General features: G+C 34.2%; 1 protein-coding gene and 1 long non-coding RNA gene across 6 annotated transcripts in view; one reads left to right on the forward strand and one right to left on the reverse strand.

The window, feature by feature from the left end:
- LOC309632550 overlaps positions 1-19,389 on the reverse strand; it is a 385,961-nt gene extending 366,572 nt beyond the window's left edge. The window contains exon 1 of the long non-coding RNA XR_014246975.1: positions 1,970-19,389. This is a non-coding gene — a long non-coding RNA (uncharacterized lncRNA). The remainder of the gene's footprint in view (positions 1-1,969) is intronic.
- Positions 1-20,304, forward strand: part of LOC309632498 (uncharacterized protein) — a 615,011-nt gene that overhangs the window by 392,813 nt on the left and 201,894 nt on the right. The window lies entirely within an intron of this gene.

The following is a 20,304-nucleotide window of genomic DNA, read 5'->3' on the forward strand; positions in this document are numbered from 1 at the left end:
GAGATTATTTGGTGGTCTTGACCCAATCAAATGAGCCCTTTAAAAGCAGTTTTCTTTGGATGGTCACAGAAGAGGAAGACAAATATTTTAAGCATGAGAAAGTTTCAGTGCACTGTTGCTGCTTTTAAACTGGAGGAAGCCATGTGGTAAGGAATGGGAGTGGCCCCTAGGAGTTGTGAGCAGTCTCTGGATGACAACTAGCAAGGAAAAATGGACCTTAGTCCCACCACCAAAAGTAACTGAATTCTGCCACCAACAACAATGGGCCTGGAAGCAGATTTTCTCTGCTACCTTGAAATGAAAACTGAGCTCAGCTGGCACCTTCATTTCAACCTAAGCGGAGAGCCCAGATGTGCCTGGTAGACTTCTGACCTGTAGAACTGTGAAGTAATAAGCAAGTGGTGTTTTAAAATCCTTAGTCTTGGTAACTGGTTATGCAGCAATAGATAAACGAATACACCAGTTTTCTCTAGTCATGGATTTCTGAGAAATCTGAAACCGTGCTAATCCAAGTATTATGATACCTAAGTTTATCCTCCTCAGGGAGATTATTAGGCTCTTCTTTTTGACTTACTGTTTTGAAATTTCTGAATTATATATTTTAACAAGAATCTATTTCATCCTTTTTTCTGGATACACAGTGAACTCTTTTAATGTGGAAAATTTTTTGGCCCTGGAAAATTTTCTTGAATCACTTATTGTTTTTTCCCTATTTTTCCTGTAATATCTTCATAGAGCTACCATTATTCATATGTTGAACATACTTGATTAATGAACCCATTTTTAAATATTTTTTCCAATGTTTCATTTCCTTTTCTTAATGCTCTTTTCTTTCTTGATTTAATCAATTTCATTTGCTAACACTTCTATTGAGTTTCTCATTTATGCTATCATATTATTCATTTCCACGGGCTGTTTTTTTCCTTCTGATTTTCAATTTGTATAACATTCAGTTACTACTTTGTGGATATTTTTCTCTTAACTCTCAGAGGATATTGATAAAATGTGTATGTGTGTGTGTGTGTGTGTGGTTTTCAGCTTTCTTCACAAGCTTGTCTTTCCTCCAGACTCCTTATTTCAGTTTGTGGTGTTAGTCCCTGTCTTTCATATTAGACAACTTCTTAGGATGTCTAGTGCATTTTGGCTTTCTGTCATACATGAAAATACAGCACTGCGTACTTACAGGAAGGTATTGCATGTGAAGAAATTGTCATCTGAAGGTTTCATTATAGGGTGATCCAGCAGGGCTGTTTCATTGGAAAAACTTCCAGTATCATAACCTATAAATCTTTTCTCTGAATCCACAGAGTAGAATCTTTCAGTCACTTGGATTAGAAGACTATAAGCCTTACCCTTACAACTGTGGCAAACAAATTACCTGGTCAGTGCTCAAGGAATAAAATGAAGAAAATGTAGTCTTGATACTCCACACTTAAACTTTCATTAGTCTCCCTGTTTTCTGTATAGTATGTTGGCCTGTTTTCTCCTAGTTCAGAGACTGTTTGAATTTCTCCAAAGAATATACTTCCTATTTCTGCCAAGCATGAGGCATGAGGTGGGCCAGTGGCCTGGTTGTGAAAAGTAGGGGAGGGATACTGTAGCAGGGGCCTAGGGTGAGGTGGGAGTGGACAGTTTTTTCCCCGGCATGTTTTCCTGTTTCTGGTACCATTCTCATACTTCTTTCAGAAGTATCAGAGTATTAGGGGAGTTCTGAAGTGCAAATCAAATTACTTGGCACTTTTCACCTCTTATGACTTAGAATTAACTTTCTAATTGTTCAAAATCAGTCATCACTTATCCTTCCAGATTCCAAATTTTGCTGACATCATCTTTTCTCCTGTTCTTTGTCCTTACAGGTTTGTGGACTTTAAAAATGTGTTTTATTTTTGTTTTAGTAGAGGTTGGGGAAAATATCTGCTGTATTTTTTAGAGTAATCACTTTAAAAACTTAGGTTATATCATGTCACACCTCTGCTCAAAACTTATCAATGGCTTCCTGTCCTGTTGGAATGGAATGCACAATTCTACCTGTATGGCCCCTGCTGCCTGCCTCTTTGCTGTATTTTGTACCACTCTGTCTTGATCAATGTGCTTTAGATATTAACCTCTTCTCTATTCCCCAATTATGTTAGATTTTTCCTACTCCAGGGTTTTTATCTATTCCATTTCCTACACTTGGACTGTTTCTTTTCCCCTTCTTAATGTTATCTTCACATTACCCCCCTCCTGCCAGGTTAACTCTCATTTATTCTACACTTTAAACATCATCTTCTATAGGAGGTCTTTTCTACGCTCCCAATCCTAAGAAGGTTGTCTTGTTATATTACTTGAGAACACCCTATATAATTTTTTGTTCTTTCTGTTGCATGACACAGTTAGCAATTTTATCTTAGTGTGACTACTTCTTTTATGTCTGTCTCCTGTGCTTGTCTTTAACTTCCTGAAGAGAGGAATGCATATTTTATTGACCAGTGTATCAGAGGCTCTTGTAGTTATAGATGTGTAATTAGTACTGAATAAATTTTGTTTACTATATAGATAAATTGATGAATATGTAGAGATGCCCCTTGCAGGCTGTAGGTTTCCTAAGGGAAAGTGGAGAATATGAGGGAATAATGCTGCGGAGAAGTGTGTGACTGAACTTGCTCTTTGGTGCAGAAGAGAGAACTCTCAAATAGTTTCTGAAAAATGTAACTGAATTGAAGGCTTCTGCCCTACTCCTTTCTTTGAATCCAATAGTTTTCTTTAGAGAATTTAACTTGTTCTTTGTTAGCTGTGTAGTTTTGAGCATGATGCATACATTCTTCAGTTCTTAATTATCTCATTTATAAAATGGGCATAATAGTGACAATTTTAAGCACATTGGCTTTTTCAAGGATTGTTTAATATACACATGTAAAGCCATTAGTGCTCTGCCTTGAATATTGAATGTAATTATTAAAGAATAGTTTCTTTCCCTCCTCATTTCCTCTGTATTCTACATTGATTAAGTATAAGGAAGACATCTTTTCTAGGTAGTGAAAGCCTTAAAACAGAATAACTTATCATGGGACACTGTGAAATTTGCTTTTCTAGCTGCCTTAACAAATTAGGATAGACTTACCTGTCAGATCTTGATTGACTAAGCCAGGGTGTGGATTAAATGAACTCTCAAGGTCTTTTTTAACGTTGCAGATTCTAAAGTAAGAAAACAGTGTAACTGGCACTAGGGATATCACTCATGATATAGAACAGCCTTACTTACCAACAGTGGTAAGACGGTGATGGCTCTAAAAACTGGGTCACCCTACAAGGCTTAAGATACATTAGGAAAAAATACCAGTGTAGCTAAGAGGCAAAATTATATTTATCATGTCCTTGAAGGTAGGAGATTCTATCCTATGTGTTCTAGATTCATTAATATATGATGCATGCCCTCACATGCAGTATTGGCTAAATTAACTATTTTAGCTAATTAGAAATTAACTAATTGGCTAAAAGGAGAATTGCAGTATTTTCTTGTTAGAGCAGGCAAGAAATGTCTAAACAATCAACATCTTGACATTACTTTTAGATAGTCTTTCACAGGTCAATTTTATTTATTCACTCAACACACATTAGTTGAGAACCCGTTACATGTAGAGAACTATTACCTTTATTTATTTGGTTATTTATTTATTTAGTATAATACTGTAGAGAAATATCATTCTAAGCTCACTTCTTTTTTTCCTTTCTTTAAAGCTTGACTTAATAAGTGGTAACTTGTGATGAAAAGTTAAAATCATCAGAAATGACCAGAAAGGAAGAAGCCATATTCATCTGGAAAAATCAGTTAATGCTTCCTAGAGAAGGTGGCATTAGTGCTGCATATTGAAAAGTGCTCATAAATTTGATAGTTTGAGGTAAAGTCTGGCCTGTATCATGAGTAGAGGCAGAAAGTATATTCAAGCAATACTAAAAAAAACTAACTTGACTGGATTATTGATTTCATACAGGGTAGCTGTTGAGTTCAGGTTAGAAAAGTAATTTCTGGGCAGCCTCTTTATGTCCCTGTTTTCTCTGCCCCAACCTGGCAAAACTCCTACTCATTCTATCAATAGCAGTTTACTTCTCTTCTCCGGGGGAAATTAGACTTTGGCTCCTTATACTACGTTAAGTCCTCTTGTAGCTTTTGCTTACTGGCTTCCTTTTAAAATGCTCAAAACCTGCCTAGCTACTGAAGTTGCAGGGGAGATTTGGGCCCAGTAGCTATAACAATTGGTATAGTGTATTGGGTTTGGATTGTAATTCATGGTCTACTGAAAAGCCTGTCTCGATCATACGATCAAAGGTGATCTTTTCCATACACAGCCTGGTCAACTGATAGAACTCGTAATACTGCCATAGGATTGGGTCAGTTTCTGAGTCATTTTATTGAAAATGAGTTGTACAAAGAATGGCTTACAGATTTTTTCCAGTGTTGATTGAGAATTTAGTTCAAATGTTCAGGGTCCAAGTAGGCATTGGCATGTCAGCATATCAGAAATCTAGGGGATTTTCCAGGCATACAGTTAAATTGTCCTTTGTCTATGGTGGTGGGTGGGAAGAAGAGTAGTTTGGGGACTATTTCTAAGCTCAGTTGGATTAGTAGTTCCTGGTGATAAAGCCATGGAAGCCATTATCCAGACTGGGCACTTTTGGCATTTAGCAACTAGAAAGGCTTATAAACTGGAGTAAAAGGAAAACAAGTTTCTTTTTAATTAAGTCATCTAGTCTGTAAGCAAATAAAGTGAATCAGGGACATTCTGGAAGTCTCTCTATTTGATGGAGAGGAATGGGAGCTCCAGCTTTCCTGGAAGTCTGTTATCCTGAGCCAAGGCTCACTAGGTCAGCTTTGCAAAATGTCTGAAATGGGAATGAAGTTGTGACCATTTAGGAGAGAAAATAATGGCTTTCAGAGAAGGCTATCCTCAAAGTCATATATTGACCTTTTCCTTCTTCAAGTTTTTTTGAATTGTGTTCATAAATGTGTGTTGAACTTATTTGTTTAACCTTTTAATAAGTTGGTGAGGAAATCTTGAACAATTTTATTCCTTGGGTAGAAGTTGAACTGAAATTGTTATGGTTTAGGTTTCTCAGATGCCTTATTTACTTACATAGTCCTATCGTTAGAGAATTTTGATGTGTATATAATCCAGGTGGAAGATAGGATGGGATGTATGTTTTGAAAATGGGCCAATTCTGTGCTTTCTGTTCAGCTATAAGAAATGTCCTGATTCTCAAGGTTATGACAGTTGTATATTTTAAACCAAATCTGTATTTCAATTTGTCATGTGTTCCTGGTAACGCAAGCACACGAGCAGACTCCATAGTTTTCAATATAGAGGGACTTTATGACTTGTTTTAAATAAATAGGTTAATTATATTAAATGTTCCCATTGGCAAGGTTTTGTTTCTAATATAGAAAGTGTCTCCTACCTTCACATATTTAGGTAAAGTGACTAAGACATTCTCTTGCACGGTATTGAAAAACTCAAAGTTTGTCGCCTTCTGATTTTAGGGGAATAGGGAAGTAAAAGCTGACACTGACTGATAGCCGTTTTTTTTACAAAGAAATGTGTCTTGGAAGTTTGTTACTTTCTGAAAAAAATTCTGTCCCATAAAAACAAAATAGCATAGAAATGGAAATAGCTTATTTCTGGGGGCTTACCTCATTAAGAAACTTTGTATTGTTTTTTATCTTAGAAAAAATTTCACTTCGAGACTTTTTTTTCCTCTAAGATGCTAAGTGGATGAAACAGCTATTGAAGTAAGTGGGAAGAATGTTCCCTACAAATTTGGAAGCAACTATTTGAGTTAACATTTCTTTTTCAAATACACACACACACACACGAAAACACCATGGTGAAGATAAATTTTAAAATAGAACTTTAGGATTTAATGCTGCTAGTATCAGGAATTTTTCTACCTGGTGATCCTAATTAGAATTTGCTGCGGGTAGAAGCCATGGTCGATACAAGTGAGAGCAATGCATGCTCCATTTCATGTTCTGTGAAACTACGTTGGCCCCTAGCACTGTGGACCTCCGGTTGTGCAACCTCAGCCAAAGCTGTACTTCTCAGGGATATTTTCATAATGTTGAAAGGTTCTCTATAGCAGTTTGTTGAGATCAGATTAAAGGATTATTTTTGAGTAAAAAAAAAAAAAGTCATGGAAAAAAATATGGTCACTTCTATCCATTCAAGAAAGAAAGAAAGGAGAGATGCTCTTCTTGCCCTCCTGTATTTTCCCTAAAACTGTAAACAATGCACAGGAGGGTGATTTCTTTCTTTTCTAAAAGGGAAATGGATATTATCATAACTCAATCTTATTCATCTACTGTCCTGCAAATGTATTTATTTCTTGAGCATAAAAGTAGAAGAATTGTTTTCTAAAACATTGAATTTTACCTATTCTTGATGAGTTTTATATAAGTGTTCTATCTGATTGTTAAGCAAGATGACATTTTTAGTTTTATATCACCTTTCGTTTTGCACTCCTGTGCATGGTTGAACTGGCTGATGTGTAGGAGTTCTCAGGAATTTTAGCATTAGTCTAAGAAAAGTTTAATTAGAAATATGATATATCAGTTGCAGAATAAATCATATAATAAATTCCTGAGCTCATTGTGAAGGACTTTGAGTTATGGCTAATTTGAATAATCCAGCCCAATAGGGAATTTCCTCTCACCGTCATTTGTAAGAAAAGAAAAGCAGCCCTGCAGCTGCTGATATGTTTTTACTGACACTGGAAGTAATTTCTAAATAAAAGGAAAGAAAGAGTTGCTGAGAGCTTAGAATGAAAGGTTTTCAGAAATGTTTTTCTCTTTGAGATTTCTTTATTTATTCTTATTATATCCCCTCTAGGAGTACATATAATGTCCTCCAGCCCAGTCAGCATTAACAATTATATGTTTTTGAGCAGACAGAAATTCAGGATGCCATAGACTCTATTCCTATAGATATAGTAAGGGTAGGGACTGCAGAGAGGGGTAAATGGGAGGTGGGTGGGATGGAAGTCTGCCGGATAAGCTCATGGGCATTATATAGATCGAGATTCCCAGGCTTAAATGCCTCCAGGACTGTGTGAGCATCTTAGTGAGTTGAAGAACACATGCTTCATTTAAGTAGTCTCACCTTTAGGAATCTTTATATTGTTGCAATGAATTAATCCTGCCTCAGTGTTGCCAGAGCGTGGGACCACCAATAAGTGAATCATCTCCTAGATCAGAGCTGAATACTTTTCCACAAGAGACAGCAAAATAGAGACACTCAAGAACATAATATTCACTAATATCTTACAACCAAGAAAAAATTACTAGACAAGCAAATAAGCAGGAAAATATAACTCATAATCAGGACAAAATTTAGTTAATAGAAACAGATTCAGAAATGAAACATGATGGGATCAGAAGGCAAAGACTTTAAAACAGCTTCCATAAATATGTCTAAAGTAAAAATAAAGTACTATTATAAATAGGGAGTTGGCCAAGGGAAACTAATCAGAAACAACACCGTCAGTAGTGAAGCTGAGTGACTTGTTGCTTAATGATATCTCCCAAAATAAAATGGGTATGGTTTGATAGGTGTGTGTGTGTGTGTGTGTGTGTGTGATTTGAAATATAGATACATACTGCCTAAGAAACAAAAGTTTATTTTGGATCTTCTGGCTCAGCCATGAAACATGTGTACAAATTCTCAGATAGAGCCACTGTGTTTTAAAAGAAGCATAGGGTTTCTTTAATGCTTCAGCACTGATTATATGACTTAAACACACACATACATACCTGTACAAACAGAGATTTTCCTCTTGCTAGAGATATTGAATTAGGGGATATATGGAATATACTTGTTTGAGTATTTAAATATAGCTTCCCTGTAGAATGATCTAAGTGAAAAAGTTGACCATTAAAAATATAGAGAAACAAAAATACTGTTTTTGTGTTCATCACTTTGTTTTTCTATTAAGAGCTATTTAAAAGTTAAAACTGTTTTGGTTTTTTTTTTTCCTGAAGAGGCGAGAGGAAAGCCTTGTTGAGTTAAATCCTATAGGCAAGTCCTTAACTCTTATAGAGACTCAGCTCTGGAGTTGAATAGATAGCATCTCCAACTTCGCCTGTTAACATTAGAGACCCGTGCTCTGCAGATACGGACAAGAGAACTTTAACACTTCCCTTCAGTATTGAACAATATCTGGGATAGTTTATAAATCATTGTTTCTCATTTTAATGGTCTTGATCCAAAGGATTTGAAGTTCACTTCAGATTAACCAAACTAAGTAGGTTACATTATACTTGGTGAGTGCAATTTAGTATAACTATTGACATATTACCAAATAATTCTGTTTTAAATATTTCCCTGAGGGGAAGTCTCATGTTTTACTCTATTTTCTAGGGTTATGCAAAATTGCCTGGCACTCAACCTTAGCTTTCTGATTCCTTAGTTCTGTGGAAGAGCTTGATTTATAAATTTGTTTTGTTCTGTTTGTTTTTGGTTTGTTAACAGTATTGTATCTTTCCCTATCTTCATCAATATTTTTCAGTAATTTTCATTCTAAAAGGTCTTATAGTGTAAACAAGTATTTTTTTTTTTTGTCATGAGAATACTTTCTTACTAAATGTTACATACAAAACCTATCGGTAAAGGAGGGGAAATTTTAGCTGTTTTGAAAAGCCTCCTTATCCCAAGTCACTGAGGCAACTCCATGGATTCTTAGATTTTTTGAACTTTAGTTTTACCAGTAAAATAAGAATAACACCTATCAGTAAAATAGGAATAATACCTATTCACCTATATAGTAGATTTATTGAAAGGATGTTTATCATATGGTAAAATGTCTCCTGCCCTTTGATGATATTTAATGAGGTTGTCATTGTTATTCCCACAATATGCTTTACAAACAGGAAATGAAGAATATCAGATCTCTAGGCTTAGCTTTTCTAGATGAATCCGTTTATAAAGGACACAAGTGTTCTTGAGATGACCAGAAAGACAGACCAGTTCAGGTTTTCATTGACCAGAGGCAAAATACCTTTCATGGGTGTGCATTCATGGACAAACATCTGAATTTTTTTAGAACTGTTTCAGATTTAAAGAATTACTATTAAGATAATACAAAGAATGCCTGTATACTCACATCATTTCCCCTATTGTTAATATCTGATGTTAGTTTGGAACATTTATAAAATGAATGAAACAATATGGATACATTATTATTAACTGAAGTACATAACTTGTTAAGATTTCTTTAGTTTTTCCCTAATTCCTCTTGATTGTGACTGTTTCTTAGACTTTTCTTACTTTTGAGGACCTTGACACTGTTGAGGAATATTAGTCAGGTAATTTGTAGAATGTACCTTCTCCTTTCTCTGCTGTACTTTTAGGAAGAAAGCCACAATGTGCAGCCCACATTTAAGGAGTCAAGAGTTATATACTATCTTCTTAAGGACAAAATACCTACATTAAGTATTTGAGATTCTTACAATGTGATACGTTTGTTTATTCCCCACCACCCTTATTTATAAACCATTTATTTTTCTCAGTATGGGCTATTTGTTTTATACTGTGGTTTATAAATCCAATACTATTTAATTCAATTTTTTGCTCATGTTTTTTTCCAGCTTTGGCCATAGGGAGCCCTTTTAGTTGGCTCTTAAAATTTTCCAGACTCATCTTCTATATTTCCTGTCCCAGTCCTAGTATCAGCCATTTCTCAAGGAGCTCTGGCTCCTTGTATTGCAGAATGATATTAGAAACCAACATTTTGTGCTAGATGTGCTCATTATTACTGGTGTGTCATTGTTTCTAAGTCCTCTCAAGCTAACAGTACTGAAGATATATATGTCTGTACTAATATGTGTATTTTCACATATCTATACATATTTCTACACGTAGCCATCTGTATATTAAGCTAAGTATGAGTTTGTACTGATGTTTCTAACTCTAACCCATGATCACATGGATCATTTTAGCCATCTCTCCTATTTATTTGTAACTTTGTACTCCAACAGTGAAAAACCTAGATCCCACAAAAACCTAGATCCCATCAGCCACCACTGTATTAGCATCCTATTGCTGCTATAACAAATTACCACAAACACAGTGGCTTCAACAATGCTAATTATATCTCTTTAGGTCAGGAATATGTCATAATTTTACTGGCTAAAATCAAGGTGTCAGCAGGGCTGCTGCATTTTTTTTAATGGAGGCTCTACAGGAGATCTATTTTCTTGCCTTTTTCCAGCCACTACAGGCTACATTTGAATGTTTATAACAGCTTTACCATAATCAGCAAAAACTAAAGCCTCCTATAAACGTGTAAGTTTTGTGTGAACATTATTTTTTAAATTGGTTGAATAAATACCTAGGAGCATAGTTGCTGGATTGTATGTTAAGATTATGTGTTATGTATGTTATGATGTGATATCAGACAGACTGACAATCTGTCTTTCTAAGTGGCTGTACCATTTTGCAATTTCACCAGCAATGAGTGAGATATCCTGTTACTCCACCTCTTTACCAGACATTGATATTGTTGGGGTTTTTTTTTTTTTTTCATTTTAGCTATTCTAATAGGTGTGAAGGACTATCTCGTTATTGTGTTAATTTGTGATTCACTAATGACAAACACTATTGGCATGTTTTCATATGCTTATTTGCCATCTGTATATTTCCTTTGAAGATGTGTCTGTTCAGATCTCTTGCCCATTTTCAAATTGTGTTTTGTTTTCTTTTGAGTTGTAAGAGTTCTTAGTATATTTTGGATTCAAGTCGTTTATCAGTTATATGTTTTACAACTGTATTTTGCCAGCCTTTGGCTTATCTTTCTATTCACTTAACAGTGATTTTGACAGAGCAGAATTTTTTTTTTTATTTTAATGAAGTCCAATTTACCTTTCTTCATGGATTGGGCTATTGGTATTTTGTTAAAAACTCATCACCAAACCAGGGTTGTAGATTTTCTTCTATGTCTTTATCAAGAAGTTTTATGTTTTGCATTTTAGATGTAAGATCCATTTTGAGTTAGTTTTTTATGTAAGGTGTAATTTTGTCTTGTTTTGTTTTATTTTTGCTTTCATTTTTTGCAAATGAGCATCCAGTCCACCAACTTTTTTCTTAATTATTATGTTGACTCTTCTAGGACATTTTCTTTTCCATATAAAATTTAGAATCAGTATCTGCAAAATAGCTTGCTGGGATTTTGTTTTGGATTGCATTGACTGTATAGATCAAGTTAGGAAGAATTGACATGTTAATGATATTGTCTTCCATCCATGAGCATAGAACATCTCTCCATTTATTGAGATCTTTTTTGGATTTTTTTTTCACCAGTGTTTCATACTTATGCTTATGGGTCCTATACATATTTCATTAGATTCATGCATATTTCATTGTTTGAGTGCTATTATAAATGTTATTGTTTTGTATACATTTCAAAGTCCAATTGTTCATTGCTGGTATATAGAAAAGCAATTGACTTTTGTATATTAATCTTGTATCCTGAGCCTCATTTATGCTCACTTATTAGTTGTAGTGCTTTTTTTGTGACAATTCTTTAAGATTTGCTACATAGGCAATCATCCTATCTATGAATAGAGACAATTTTATTTCTTCTTTCCCAATTTGTGTAAATTTTACTTCTTTTTCTTGTTTTGTTGCACTAGCCAGAACTTCCTATATGACACTGAGTAGGAGTGGTAAGAGGGGACATCCTTGCCTTGTTCACAAGGCAGAAAGTGTCTAGCTTCTCACTATTAGGTAGGATATTAGCAGTAGATTGTAGATGTTCTTTATCAAACTAAGGAAATTTATTTTTATTCCTAGTTACAGAGAATTTTTATCATGATTGGGTATATGATTTTGTCAAATGCTTTTCCTGTGACAGTTAATGGGATTATATGATTTTCCTTCTTTAGTGATGTGATATCTTACATTGATGACTTTCGAATGTTGAACCAGCTTTGTATATTTGGTCATTGTGTATAATTCTTTTCATATACTGTTGTATTTGACTTTCTGGTTTTGGTGTTTGGGTAATGCTGGTCTCATAGAATGGTTTAGGAAGTATTTTCTTTGCTTCTATTTTCTGGAAGAGATTTTTGTGAATTGATATCCCTTTTCCCCTTTATTTGGTAGAATTCACTGGTGAAACCATCTGGATCTGGTGATTTATTTTTTACAAGGATATTAATTATTGATTCAATTTTTAATAGATATAAGGATATTCAGATTGTGTACTTTACCATGTCTGAGTTTTGGTAGTTTGTATATTTCAAAGAGTTGTTTTATTTCATCTACATTATCAAATTTGTGAGCATAGAGTTGTTTGTTATACTTTTATGGTAGTTTTTTTATATTTTTAATAGAAGAGCATAAAGAGCTGAATGATGTGTTTTTAGTTAATTCACTTAAGAAACCTTATTACTACCACATGTCAATCAAGCACTGTGCCTAGAGATACTGATGATATAAAGTAATTTTTATATAAGCCGATTTATTATGTGTCCTTTTGAAGTCTTTATAGGCAAAGGTTTAACACATTTCCTGGAAGTAGCAGATATTCAATAAATATGTTAAGATTTAACAAATGATATAATGAATTAGTTATTTGACAATTCTTGCTCTCAAGAATGTAGAGTTTAATGTTAAAATCCTAGCAAAATTCTAGACTGGTTAACAACGTATTTTTCTTCAAAAATGCATCTTTCTGGAAAATTTTCCCTATGTAAACAGACCCGTTAATACATGAAAAACACAAAACTTGGTCAAAAGGAGGTACATTATTTGTTAGAACAAATACAAAAGAAATTTTGAAAAATTTGGTATAGTAGTCAAAGAGTACTATAGTCTTTGAAATAAGTATGCAAGAAACTTTGTGACTTATAAAATCAAACTGAATAACTGAGTTGGTAGACAAAAATTTCTATTTTTTACTAATAAATTCCTTATCCATATTCTTCTGACATGTCTTAATACACTTTTCACATAGAGAAAAAAAGTATCGTATTTTTCCTCCACAATGAGCAAGATTGTGTTGTCCTTCTGTTCCTTCAATACTTCCCAAATTCTAGATACCTTGAATAAAGAGGGAAAAGCATATAAAAAAGGGAAAGAAAGAAACCAAAGTTAAGTCATTGAGTTTAAATTGAAACATAATAAGGGAAAGTGGAGAAAAATAACTAAGATAATAAGGTACTTCAATCATTTGAGGACTAGGAATGCTGAATGTTGAACAATCCTGAGATTCAAGTTTTGCCTTTAAGAGGAACTTTCTAGGAGAAGATACAACTTGTTAGGGAATAGTATCAATAAGAATTTTCTAGTAAAATATGTAATAAATTGAAAGAAACAGAGTTTACAAACCAAACTACACATGAACAATTGATAAGTTAGATGCAAATCTTAGTATCAATATTTACTGATTAGAGCTACTCTTGTAGGACTCTTTAGCATCAACTAGGTATTTTAGTTGTGCTCTGCATAGCAGAACCATAGTTTTTATTTGTTTTCAGATGGAAGTGACTGTAGAAGTAATCCCAAATGACTGTTTCTTTTTAACAACTGATGACATATAAGTCCATTCAGTGAAAAAATTACTTGTTTTCAGCTACACAATGCCAGAGTTAAGACTAGAAGTGAAGTCTTCAGGCTCCCAGCTAAAGATGTTTTTCTCTACTGTTCACCACCTCATGGGAGCACACTGTCATATCTAAAACTATTTAAATCAGATGGAATTGGCCTGTTCCTCTGTGATTTAGTAGACCTAAATAAATAACTTGCAAATAATTTAAAAAGTGGAGAATATTTTTCTAAGCTCCTTAATTAAGACTATACTTCCTCAAGAATGTGGTTCTCAAGTTAGACTTAAAAACAGTATAACCCAGGTGTCACAGAGTGGACAACTCCCAGTTCAGTGGTTCAGACAGCTAGGAAATAAATCTTTAATTTGAAAATTGATTCAAGTATTGCAATTCAAGTATTGCAGTTATAGAGCACCCTTATCAATTATGCTTTCAACAAGATTCAGGAAGAGAGGAATTAAAGGAAATCACTTGTGTATCTACCCCGCTGCCAGTCTTTATTTATTTTTGTAATTGTAAACTCAAAATAGCTTGTGACAATTATAACTTGAGCTGAAAAATAGCTTGGAAGGTGTAAGAAAGAAAATTCTTAATATTTTGGATTATAACTTGACACATTAATTAGAAATAAATAAATATTTATTTAGGTCTACTAAATATATAGGTGATAGAAGAGTAAACTCAGCCAGGAGTCCCAAAGTAACTTTCAACTTAGTCACTGATATTGTTCTTCTGAATTGCACTACTGAAAATTCCAGACTGATTCATGGATGCTTAATTTAGTTACCCCTGAAGCTACTGCTTTTGTGAATTTTCTACATTTCGACACCCTTTAAAAAATACACCTTGCCATCTTATACTTATTTTTTCTTAAGATTGCTAAAGGGTATATTGGTAACATCAAGTTATTCCTTATAATCTTCCCATGAAGTAAGTAGGTTATGGTTATAATTACACACATTATCTTGTCCAAAAATGAGGACCAACAAGTTAAAAAATTAGCCCTGAAATCTGACAGTCATTTAAATTTCAGTAAGGTATTTCATTGATTCTATAGCACATTCCGCTATTCAAAATGCAACAAAACACAGAACAATAATTATAAGAAATCAAAATGTTTAAGTTCCCACCACAGCAATTAATAATAAGAAATGAGACTAGGGTCTTAACATGTCTTTTACTTTTCTTATTTTCAGTGGCATGTAAGAAGTATGAGAAATTTTCTTCTTAATTTGAAGTTCCTGCTCACCAGCTCATTCTGTTCACAGTTTTAGCTGGCATATATTTAAGTGAGCATGTTCAAAGTATTGTGCTGCTATTGACGTTTTTAAGGATGAGTTGATTGGGAAAAGTCATAATTCAGCTTCCTCTGAAAATCATCTATCAGTATGCAAAAATCTAAAGCTTTCCCTTAGGGAACTCATCTAAATTCCATCTTTTGCCTGTGACTTTTTTCTCAGCTCCTGGCATTGAAATGTATAGTAGCTACTGATCATTCTGCCATATTTTTAGAGTGTTTTGCAACTGATAATCTGTGAAGTTAATTTTCCAATTTGGAATATTTTGAAAGGAGTATTCATTCAGCTTTGCTAGCTATGCATAGAACTTAAGCTGGAAGGCAGAATCAGTTTTCTGATAGGTGGAAAGTGGATGGATTAGGGAGGCACACACTTGGCATGGCTAAAGGAGTTCTAAGTCTCTCCTATCCCAAACAATACTGCATTTTGCTAATGCTTAGAATTTAATTCCTAGAGTTCCAAATGTGTGGGCTTTATAGATAAGACTTATAGAGCAGCAATCTTGGGAGAAATAACAGAATACCTAATAGTCATCTATCCTTTATAGAAATGTAAAAATTCATTTCCAGAGAACAAAATTTCAAAGTAAAAAATGATGACAACAAAAAACTCAGAGACCAGAGGATAGGGCAGGAAATGGTGTCACAAAGGATATGGAGAAGGGACGGTTTTAGAGTATTGAGATATTACCAACTTTTCCTACTTTATAAATTTTCTTTACACTACCCTCAGAAGAAGGTCATTTCCCCAGAAGTGGGATATGTTCTTCTGAAAAGCCACATGTCTTATATTTTTTGAAATGGTAAAGATGCCTGTTTTGAGAGAAGAGTCATTTTCAGATACTATACTCTGGTTTCATTAGCCAGTTGGAAGGGTGGCTACCCTTAGTGCTTAAACTTTTAGGCTGAATGTTTTCTTAAAAGAGCACAAATGCTTAATGATAGAGTCAAGGCTAGGTTTCATTCAGCCAATGTTAAGGAAACAAACCAAAAACAGTGAGTTTGAATTATACTGTATTTTATATTAGTGTTGTACATCCCAAGAAAAGTTCTGCAGGACAGTGTTCTCTTATCTTTATCTGGCTCATTGTTTAGGATGCTAATTCTGATCCTGATGTTACTGAATGGAGCTGGGGTTGCCCTGTTCCTTGACTACTCAATTCAGCTGAACTTTAACCAAGTTAAAGTTATCATATCATGACACCATGCTGTCAATCACAAGGTGGAATACTGAAAGAATGGACTCAAAAATATAAACTAATAACTAAAACGGTGTACTACACACCTGAATTTTACTGATAAATATACTGCTAATTGGATGACCTTGAAAAAGTCTCATAACCATTCTAGGTCTCATTTGTCCTCTCAGGTAAAAGGATAGGGTTGTCCTCAATGATCTCTATAACTAGGGTCACATATATAATCCAAGGGAGAACTCTTTTGAGAGCAAAAGTGGGCAGTATTAGTAATTATACCTAAAACACAGACTCAAACGAGGTATGTCTCAGGAAACCTAGGATGTATGAAACCCTATCTACAATAAACAGACACCTCTTGGAAGTTCTTCCTAGTCCTACATCCTACTGACTCCCAGCTTCCTCCTCATAACAGTGATGAGGCCTCTGCAATCATTTTGTAAAATACAGTATTACTCTCTGTCCTAGCCTTCACTGGGTGCTGGAGGGATAAGCACTTGAACCAAGCTGGGCCTGTCAGAGTTCTTTACCCAGGAATTTAGAATTGGAGCTAAAACTTTATAGTTTAGTCTGCCTGTTAACTTTAAAGGAGAAGATTTAACTACACATTGTAAGTAAATATTCAGAAACCAAAAAAAATCATTTTGCAGAACAAGAGTAGAATGTGGCAGACAGATCGTTCATCTCTGTCACATTTAGTCAGCACGGTGGCCATCATAAAATAGCACTCAGGAAAAATCTTTTAAATGAATCATCTGTTTCTTAGCTGATAACAAGTAGTGTTTGACAGATTTCAAACCTTATTTTCACTCTTTGATGATTATAGGTTATCCAAAATGGGTACCCTATTTCCAAGAAGGATTCCAGGTGGCTAGAATTATTAACATGTGTATTAATTAAGAGCAAAATAAAAATGGAAAAGTGTTAGTGGAACTCTAGGTAGGAGAGATGAATGGATCAGGAATTTTATACCAATGACTTGTGGCTTTCGAGCATTAAATATTCTTTTTTGGGGGTAAAGAAAGGGATGAGAGAGGCATTTCATGCAACAGAAAACAATTCTGGGAGGGGGGGGTTTATTGAAATGTTTTGAGATAGCCTCATAGTACTGAAGAAGAGACAGAAAGCCTTGGTAAAGAAGGCTTTATTGATCTTTGGAACCTCAATAAAGGAGTTTTTCGTTCTTTTTTCTAGGGCACGACCTTTAACATGCCTCAGCCAGTCCAGTCTCTGGGTCCTTTATTCAAGTTTTAATTTCCTGGAAGAAATAAGATTGATCCAACTGGGGTCAGAAGCTTCTATTACTAGGCCAGCCAGCCATGGTGGGGAGAGAAGAATCATAATAGCACAGATAGGACCTTTGAAAGATTTAATGTGAACCAAGTAGCCATCCAAATATAGCTGAAACATACAATGTTACATCCCAATTTCAGTGATATAGAAATGTGGGGAAAATCAAGCATCTTAAAGATAAGTATCTTAGTTTGAGTTTCCCCAGGCACAAACCCTGAGAAGAACATTTGAGTACAAGAAATTTATTTGGAAGACAATCCCTGGAAATGCCAGTAGAGAAGTAAGGAAGTGTGACAGCAAAATATAGGAGGCCAATAAAGAGTATTTTATCAAATAATTTGCCTCTATGAGCAAATAGAGCTTAATATCATTGAAAGGCTCTGAGAAATGATGTAGAACATACACCAACGCATGTGAGTTATCAGTGGAGCTACATTTATGGGGAGCATTCCTTCTATTGCACTTCTGTCCTGATCATACAAAGAATGAGCAGGTATCAGCAGTCAGTGAGAACTATTTAGGCATAGAGATATGATGCTGAGAGCAAGGAAATGGTAAATGGCTGAGAAAGGGGATATTGGTGCAATAAGAACAGCATCTGTCATATCAAGGAAAAGCAGCAGTTTTGTAATCCCAAGAGGAATGGAGAATTAATGGCATTAGACAAACTCTTTGAAACATTAAATTTTTTAAAAAACAAAATTTATACATCTTTTCAACGGTTGAGCACTGGGCTAATTAGTGATTTTGATATTTTGATAAATGAAGTCTTCTTTGGGGCCTTGAAAATCACTAAGAAATCAGCATTAAAGAATTATCTAGTGGCAAAATATATAAATAGAAGAAAACTTTGAAAGGTGGATTTCATTCTGTAAAACTTGGTTTCCAGTAAGCAAATTATGTCTATTCTAAGAAGTCTATTAAACAAATAAAACCCCCAACTTTTAATGTCATATATATATATATATATATATATATATATATATATAGTCTCATCTTCCAAGAGTGCTTTTTTTCATTATTGAGAGGTAATTTCCAAAATACTATCAGAGGACACATGCAACAGTTTGGAATTATGCTCATAGTTACTGACAACATTCACTGCTGGATGGTCTAATCTATCAGGGCCAAGAGTGGCAGAATATTTACTGACTTTTTAATTTAGGTCATCTGTGGAGCAAAGCGGGGCTCAATAAGAAGTCATGCAGATGCATAAAATATTATCCTTTGCCTGATTTTGGAATTACATTGGATATGGATAAATTCAAGGATGCAAAGCAAATATTTGAAAGCAAAGCATACTGAGAAAATTGTAGCTGGTCAATGAGCTTGTGGTGATTCTGGGCTCTACAAAGGAGTAAAAATTCAATTAAGTGAGAATTGAGTAGAAACAAAATTTTGTTATGATATTTGGTTGAAATATTTATCAAATTAGAAGAGCATAAACCTGTGCCTAGGTCAGGCACATTATCATTTTCCTTTAAAGAATTTACAATAGATTATTTGAAATCTCCTGTTCATTCCTATGCAAACAGGCAATACAATTAAAAAACTTTTTCCAGATTAACTATTGGTACTTAAGAAAATCCCTTACCAACTTTTGCAAGTGAGTTTATTCAAATAGGGGAAATACATTAAATCACTAAATGGAAAGACATATTTTTAAAATAAAGTCTTCCCAAATTCTTTTGCATAGAAGAAACATTTTTCTCCCTAAATACCTCCAAAGTGCAGAGAGAAAGTACAGCAAAGCTTTGGGGATTTCAGATAGACCTATGACAAACCTTTATTTATTTTTTTCCCTAGCCTATATACAGAATTTCTGCAGAAAGTAGGTCTAAATCACAAAGATGTAATGGCTTCTACATTCCTCCTATGTATAAAAGTGCTGATATTTATATTTCTTTGACATAATTTTCAAGCAAAGCTTGACTTAAAGCTGAAAATACTAAACCTAGAAAAAATTTACTTAGGGAATAATTTCTGAGGTTTTATTTATTATTAAATGTGCAATATATAATTTGTCATTTTTAAAGCAATCTATTTTTTAAGGTATTAGGGATCCAGCTCTGCTGAAGTATACATGTTTATTGTGGAGTTATGGTGGTAATGCAAAATAAGGATACATGTAAATATACTTTTGCATTGTTTTAAAAGTCACTGTCAATAATGAAAGTGAAAGCTTGTGAGAACATATAGCATTGAAAAATGCATTTTAACATGAATTGTGCAGTCATGCTCTCTGTATATCCTTTAAAAAAATGTTTGAATTAAGAAGTGCCAAAACTTGAAATTATTTCTTGGTGTATCAGATCATCTATATTTTTAAAGCAGAACTCTAATTCAGTTGTAATTACTGGCATTCCTCACCTAAAAGGCAGACAAGGAAATATCAACCATCCAAGAAGGTAACAAGGAAGAGCAAGGAACTCCAAAGAATAAGAGGACAAACATAGGGCACCAAAAATGAGAACAATCTGTGCCAAGTATGTATGTGTTGCTTTGAAACATCTAATGGTTAGTAATGAAATATTAAATATTTTCATTTATATATATTCTATTTTGAAGAAAATAAATGTTTTTATTCATCTCACACGTGACACAATTTGTATAATAATCAATTTATTGGTAAATCAACTTACAATTTTCTTCGAGCTAAAGACTAGTTTCCGAAGGAGGAAGAGATTTCTCAAATGCTATCTTTCTGATTGACTCTGGTACATACACTCTTATAAACAGTTTTTCCCCTAAATTAAAATTTATTTTTATTTTTATTTATTTTTTTGAGCTGGCCCACTCACTCCCTGTGAAGGCAGCAAGTATGAAGCTGATAGATAACCTTAAATTAGAGAGGGGCTACTTGTTCTAAGGTTGTGTGTTTCTAAGATGCCTATTCTCTTTTGAGGAGTAAGATAAAAACAGTTAACCCATCTGGGGTAGTT

Source organism: Balaenoptera borealis (assembly GCF_965194805.1).
Source record: "Balaenoptera borealis genome assembly, chromosome: 7".
NCBI lineage: Eukaryota > Metazoa > Chordata > Mammalia > Artiodactyla > Balaenopteridae > Balaenoptera > Balaenoptera borealis.